The 7,500-nt window shown below is 45.7% G+C and overlaps 1 protein-coding gene across 3 annotated transcripts in view; it reads right to left on the bottom strand.

Moving 5' to 3' along the window:
- Positions 1-7,500, bottom strand: part of pou2f2b (POU class 2 homeobox 2b) — a 38,724-nt gene that overhangs the window by 29,889 nt on the left and 1,335 nt on the right. The gene's annotated exons all lie outside the window — the stretch shown is intronic.

Below are 7,500 nucleotides of genomic sequence, written 5' to 3'. Positions count from 1 at the left end.
CTCTCCCTCCCTCTCTCTCTCACTCTTCCTCTCTACCTCCCTCGCTCTCACTTTCCCCCTCTCTTTCTCTATGTGTATTGATTTTGCTATAAGCAGTGTCAGGGCTATGACAGGCCAGCAGAGGGGAACACAAGCAGAGCTCATTAACAGCCATTGAACACGAAGACAGACACACACACACACACACTCAAACACACACGCACTCAAACACACACGCATGCGTTTAAAATCCCCACTCAGGCCACTCTGACAAAAGAGGTGGAAGATGGAGAGATGAAAAAAGATGACAAAGTTCATGCCTATTTAGAAGAGAGTCCTAATAAATACACAGATATATACTATGATACTACTAATAATGCTGCACTAGATCAATTCCATTGCCTCCGTGCAAAACGACGGAGTTTCAGGGACGCATTTTAAAACTCCCCTGCCCGCGAGGAACACACAGTCTCCTTGAGCTCAAGAGGCGGCGCGGTTTCTGACGACTATAATCGTCAATGTTATGTTCTGTCTTCCCAATCTGTGAAAACTGTCATCTCTCAGGCCTTTATTTCCAAAGATCCCTTCCCGAGTCCCAATTTACAGTGCAGGCCCGAGCAGCCTGGCGTCAGCCCTCGCGGTGCACGTTGTCCGGGATGCGCGTGTGCGCCTGCCTCACTGACCCGAACGGCAAACTCCTCCTCCGCTAAAATGATCCTCCCAAAGGCGACGCGAAAAGGCGCGAGCGGTCGGTTAACGGACACGCTCGGTGTTAGGTAATGACGTCTTTTTCTCCGCTCAGATCCGACACACTCGGTGTTAGGTAATGACGCCTCTCTCTCTGCTCAGATCTGACACACTCAGTGTTAGGTAATGACGTCTCTCTCTCTCCGCTCAGATCCGACACACTCGGTGTTAGGTAATGACGCCTCTCTCTCCGCTCACATCCGACACACTCGGTGTTAGGTAATGACACCTCTCTCTCCGCTCAGATCTGACACACTCGGTGTTAGGTAATGACGTCTCTCTCCGCTCACATCCGACACACTCGGTGTTAGGTAATGACACCTCTCTCTCCGCTCAGATCTGACACACTCGGTGTTAGGTAATGACGTCTCTCTCTCTCCGCTCAGATCCGACACACTCGGTGTTAGGTAATGACACCTCTCTCCGTGCCCCACTCCCCCTGCCTCTTGGAGGATTCGCCTTCCTTTCCCTCAGTCTTAATTTGATTGATGATTAATTCTGTCACTCAAGCCAGCATGTGGCCAATTACTAGAAATAAGGGGTTGGAAGACACCTGTAAAAGTTGCTTATTTAATATTTCAAATGAACCAAGTATATATCACACACACGCGCGCACACACACAAACACGCACACACACACACGTACACACACACACACGCACACACACACACACACACACACACACGTACACACACACACACACAAAGGGGTTACAGAGGAGCAGGAATGTAAGTGCAGAAGGAACCTCTGATCAGAGCGCATTAAACCAGAGCAGAACAAAAGGATGTGAAAGAGGAGGGAGGAAGATGTGTGAATATCCAAATTCACAGACAGGGCAGAGGTCAACCAGCCATAGCGCTACACACACACACACACACACACGCGCACACACACACACACACACACACTCTCACAGCGAGAAGGACAGGTGCCTTAGAGATGAACGGCACACTGCTTATCATAAATCTTATCAGTTTAAATGGAAAGGAAGGAAGGAGTCCAGTCAGCTGCAGAGAGGGGAGAACCCAATCAAACAAGCAGTTTGTACTACACACGCTCCAGTATCTAAATGGGGGGGGGGGGGGAGAGAGAGAGAGGATGGGGAGAGAGAGAGAGAGAGAGAGAGAGAGAGGATGGGGAGAGAGGGGGGGGATGGGGAGAGAGAGAGAGAGAGGATGGGGAGAGAGAGAGAGAGAGAGAGAGAGAGAGAGAGAGAGAGGATGGGGAGAGAGGGGGGGATGGGGAGAGAGAGAGAGAGAGAGAGGATGGGGAGAGAGAGAGAGGGGGGATGGGGAGAGAGAGAGAGAGAGAGAGAGAGAGAGAGAGAGAGAGAGAGAGAGCGCTAAAGAAGGACGCTCCACAGTTTCAGCTGTTTCATATGTACCTGTCAACTCATCCCTTTGCTCCAATAATTCCATCACCTTTTCCTCATCGGAATAACATCCCAAGCTTCCATTCATCTGTCTTCCTGACACAAGCCTAACATCTAAAAATCCCAGAGTCTATATATCAATTCATCCAGCAGAAATCGCTCAGGCCGTGTCATCTTCCTGTCGTTTTAAAACACCAATCCATTCACCAGTCTTTTTATCTCACGTTCTAGCCATTATCCATCAAGCCAGCCACTCCGCTTTCCATATTACACCAAGTGATCGTTTCATTATCCATCTGTCCATCCATTCAGCTCTTCATCCCTCCACCTGCCTGTCCCACAAACATCAGGCTGGTGGGACTATATTGGAATCACACTGATACACATACATGCAAATGCACAGCACACAAACTGTGTGTGTATGTGTTACTGTGCGTGGGTGTGTGTGTGAGATACATACATGTAAATGTGCAGCACAAAAGCTGTGTGTATGTGTGTGTGTGTGTGTGTGTGTGTGTGTGTGTGTGTGTGTGTGTGTGTGTGTGTGTGTGTGTGTGTGTGTGTGTGTGTGTGTGTCTGTATCCTCAGTAACACTGCAGAGTTCATCTTTTATGTTTAAAATGCTTCCAGCATTTTTGAGAACCTTACCCATATTGGCAAAGGGCCGGCTTAACATTTAATATGCCTTCATTTCCAACCCATATTCTTAATAGTGTGTGAGCAAGTGAGACACATGTACACACACACACACATACACACACAGAAAAAAAGAGACAGGGATAGATTTAAATCAAAGCTTATAAAAAGCATGGGAGTCTTAATTAGCAGTTTGAAGTTAGTATTCAGAGTTTGAAGGTTAGAGATAAGTCTGTGTGTGTGTGTGTGTGTGTGTGTGTGTGTGTGTGTGTGTGTATGTGTGTGTGTGTGTGTGTGTGTGTGTGTGTGTGCCTCACATTTATAATGCATCTCAGATAGCTGCTGCTGGAGAAGCACTAATGTGTTAGCTCATAGCAACTGGGATCAGTAGAAATACAGACTGTTTATAAACACTGGTCATTCCTCACTGGATGAAATGCAATACCTCGCAATGGGGCATGAGACTTCAGCGCTATTAAAAGGCCATTACTGCAGGCCATCTCTCTCTCTCTCTCTCTCTCTCTCTCTCTCTCTCTCTCTCTCTCTCTCCTTCCATCCCTCCCCCTCTCTCTTTCAGTGCCGCTGATTTGTGGCCATTACGATCTGCAAGCTATTACAAGGAAAGACGGGGTCTAATGTAATATAGACCAGGCTCGAAATAGGTTGTGTGTATTAATTATTCAATTCGCGCAGGTTACTATCAAATTTGCGCCTTGTAAGTTATTTCATTACCAACAAGCAGTGTTCCTTAGTCAGAAGACAAAGATGACAAAAGATGAGCATGTTTGTTTTTCTCTGTCAGTTTAGATTTGCACACAAAAAGCAGGTTTTGGCATATTTTGAGCTAAGAAATCCAGTGACATCATTCATTCATTCATCTTCTAAACCACATAATCCAATTCAGGGTCACTGGGGACAGAGCCTATCCCAGCAGCACAGGGCACAATGCAAGAACCAACCCTGGACGGGTTGCCAGTCCCTCACAGGGCATACACACTTACTCACAGGCCAATTTAAGGACACCAATCAACCTAACATGCACGTCTTTAGAATGTGGGAGGAAACCGGAATGCCCAAGAGGAAACCAATGCACACACAGGGAGAACTTGCAAACTCCACACAGGAGTGGCAAGACATTGAACTGAACCCAAGCGATTTGGATCCACAGCTGGCCACTCGTGTGTTGTGAAACTTCTGTACCTGTGCCTGACAGTACACAACCTGATGGCCTGTAACACGTAGACTCCCATTTTAAAAACCAAACTGTAAGTTGCTAAAAGGTACAGACAAGCAGTTACATCACTGCCCATTATATGTACCACACATTTATTCTACATTTGACAAATCACGTTTTCCCACGGTCGAAAATATAACCCTTTCCTTCAAAAAATAGCAAACGCCAGTCTCCCCGGACCTTGGCAGCATTTATCAACTGGCAGGGGGGAGGTTGATCTCAACCAAGCACAAAACTAGCTGAGATAACACAAATGTATTAGGCCTTCATATTTGCACCGTAGAAAAGGCCATTCATTTAGTACTGCGTCACCTCAAACTGCTAGAGTCTAGCTGGAAGTACCATGGACAGAAACATCACAATTAAGACCATTTTAGCACTGCTTTCAAACCACTGACCACTAAAATGTTAGTCATTTGTGGCACCTAAAGTTGAAACAGATGGTTATGCCCATTTAAAAGGTTGCTTTTATAATTGACATGTTACCTGTGACATTCAACAGGGTGGTATTGCCAGTCCCTGTCCATTCAAGGCATATGCCATTTGAGTCCTGTTTTATATTAGATAGAGTGAGTCTTTTCACCTCCTCAGTGTTGTTGTTGTTGTTGTTGTTATGTGGATGGGTGAGTCAAAGACTGATCCGAATGAATTTCAGTAAGCACAAAACAGGAAACGGTAATGCTCACAGTTACCATACCATACGGGGATCTGAGACCATGTTGTGTATTATCCAAACAGGGTTATGAAGCAGACCTGGCTATATGGGTCAATGCTGAATGGGAACAGTATTGCACTCTTTCACTATCACTCTTCAGTACTCTTTCACTATCATTCTTCAGTACCCTTTCACTAATACTCTTCAGTACCCTTTCACTAATACTCTTCAGTACCCTTTCACTAATACTCCAGTGCTCTTTCACTATCATTCTTCAATACTTTTTCACTATCACTCTTCAGTACTTTCACTATCACTCTTCAGTACTCTTTCACTATCATTCTTCAGTACCCTTTCACTAATACTCTTCAGTACTCTTTCACTATCATTCTTCAATACTTTTTCACTATCACACTTCAGTACTCTTTCACTATCACTCTTCAGTACTATTTCACTATCATTCTTCAGTACCCTTTCACTAATACTCTTCAGTACTCTTTCACTATCCCTCTTCAGTACTCTTTCAGATAGAACTCTGGGATCAGAAATTTCAAGGTCAAATTGAGCATTGTTTGGTGCTTGGGAAAGTCATGGTTTTATATGTAAATCTCGGGAGGGGTTTGGTCAAATATATATAAAGAAAATGTCATTAATACCACTGTGTTGTTTATTACAGACAAACGGAGAGAGAGAGAGAGAGAGAGAGAGAGAGAGAGAGAGAGAGAGAGAGAGAGAGAGAGAGAGAGAGAGAGAGAGAGAGACGAGGGGGGGCAGGTTTAAGGAATTAAAGTGTGATACTATCTTTCTTGTATCTATTGATTTCCCAATGTTACTAACAAACCCAATCGCCGACGGTCGCTGACAGTCATCGTAACCACGGAACTCCACTGATGCACGACACAGCAACATTCTCTCTCTCTCTCTCTCTCTCTCTCTCTCTCTCTCTCATTTAATAAATATTAAATTAATTTAATGATCCATTTATTTTTAAGGACTAAAATTCACTTGCAAAAGTTGAAAACCCTGATTACTTTGAAACATCGCAGCCTTTCAAATCAATAACTGGAATTCAAGTAACATGATTTGGGAACGTTCACACCAATTTTCTGCCTTCCCTTCATACACACTCTCACGCACAGAACAAACTTCGCCTTTCCTCTGCTTGTGTGCCAGCGCATTCGGGTCTTAGGTAAAAGCAGCCAAAGATGCACCCAGGTTTGCAGCATGACGTATGTGCGTCAATAAGGACTGAGGCGCGCGCTCTCGTCCACAGCACACGCGCTCTGGAGTGCGAGCTTCCCTCCTCGGTTCCAAACTCAAACTCGGCTTTCCTCGCGTTCTCTCATTTTCGCTCCTCTCACTGTTCCGCACCTTGTTCTTCTTTTTTCTGCCCTCTTTTTTTTTTTTTATCTACTTCAGACACTCGCCATTTTTCAGCGGAAACCGACGCAAATGTCCTTCTTCCGCTGCTCTGCCCTGCTAATCTCTGGAGAGACATGCACGTGAAGACCGCTCATGCCGTTCATCCACGCGCCACCGCACCTCCGGCTCGTGCTAGATAAATGTGCTTTAATGCCCGGGAGCCAGTGTAATTCGGTGCAGGCTATGAGCCTGTGCTGAATAAGTCATGGATAAAGAGAATAATGTTTGAAAGAGGGACGTGCACTTTTCCGACAGTCAAGCAGCTCTTGCAAATGTGATTTATTTTTAAAAAGCTCCCCAAGAGGTTCTCTGGGTAGCCAAGATTCAGTCCTGCAATAATCCCAAAGTCCAAAATAATGACATTACGAAGGATTTCTTATCCAAAACGGCACTCTTGCAGTTTACTTCGGTCTAAAACATACAGAACTCACATGCATGTATATAAATAACATACCCTACAGTAAGGTAATTATTAAGAAATATCCCTCATACTAAGATAGTATGAAACAGATTTGTAGCGTCTTTTCATCAGTTCTACCACAGCGCGTTCCTCGCTGTCCGTGTCGTCCATTCGCCCTAACGTAAGACAGGAAACAGGATACCCTTCATGCACCCTACTCCTTTTCCCTCTCTCACCCTATGCCTTCGCCTTCGTACTTAGGTCTCTCTGCCATCCTGACGGCAAGGTCCGAAGACGGACAACGACAAGCGGACAACCCCATGCATTCTTTGTGGACCCTAAACAAAACGCGCAACTCCTGAACTGTAATTCAGTCTCCACGCGACGCCCGGGTTTTGTTTTGGGGTTTTTTTTTACATTTTTTAATGTGGGAATAAAGTCATTACGGCACGTGGGTTCCGGTTAGTGTGCACCGCAAAAACGACTTAAGCAAAAACAGACAAGAATGAAAGTGCGCGTTTCTCATTCCGTCCCTCCGACCGCATATCTCCCTTTCTCCTGCTACTCTGTCTGCGTCTATCTTCTCTCCCACTATCCGCCGGCCCCAGAATCGATCTCCGCAGGATCGATAAGTTGGCATGAATATTCCCAGCCCGGCGCGGGTTTAGTTCGGGGTAGACGGAGCCAGAGACACAGGCGCAGGAAACAGACGCACGGACGCGGAGGTCTGAGAGGGAGCTAACCCACGGCGAGGCAGGCGAGGGGCGTTTGGCAGATGAATGTATAGTCATGCGAAATAAGGAGATGTGCATTTTAAATCGTTCCGATGGGCTGCGGATAGTGTTTCGCGTGTGGTGGGTTATTTAAAAAAACAACAAAAACAGTTCTGTTATTGACCCCGGCAAATAAAACACTTTTCCACGCCAGGACAGGAGGAAAATGCGCGCGTGAAACGGAGAGGTAAATAGCAGGTGATTTTTTTTTTCATTTACACAACGGATACAAGGAGCAGAGTATTGCGTGCAAGAAGAGAGGAGTGTGCACCGTTTCTCCG

The sequence above is a fragment of the Electrophorus electricus genome, chromosome 14, assembly GCF_041902795.1.
Source record: "Electrophorus electricus isolate QZ-2024a chromosome 14, ASM4190279v1, whole genome shotgun sequence".
Classification (NCBI taxonomy): domain Eukaryota; kingdom Metazoa; phylum Chordata; class Actinopteri; order Gymnotiformes; family Gymnotidae; genus Electrophorus; species Electrophorus electricus.
This window is presented reverse-complemented; position numbering and strand designations above follow the sequence as displayed.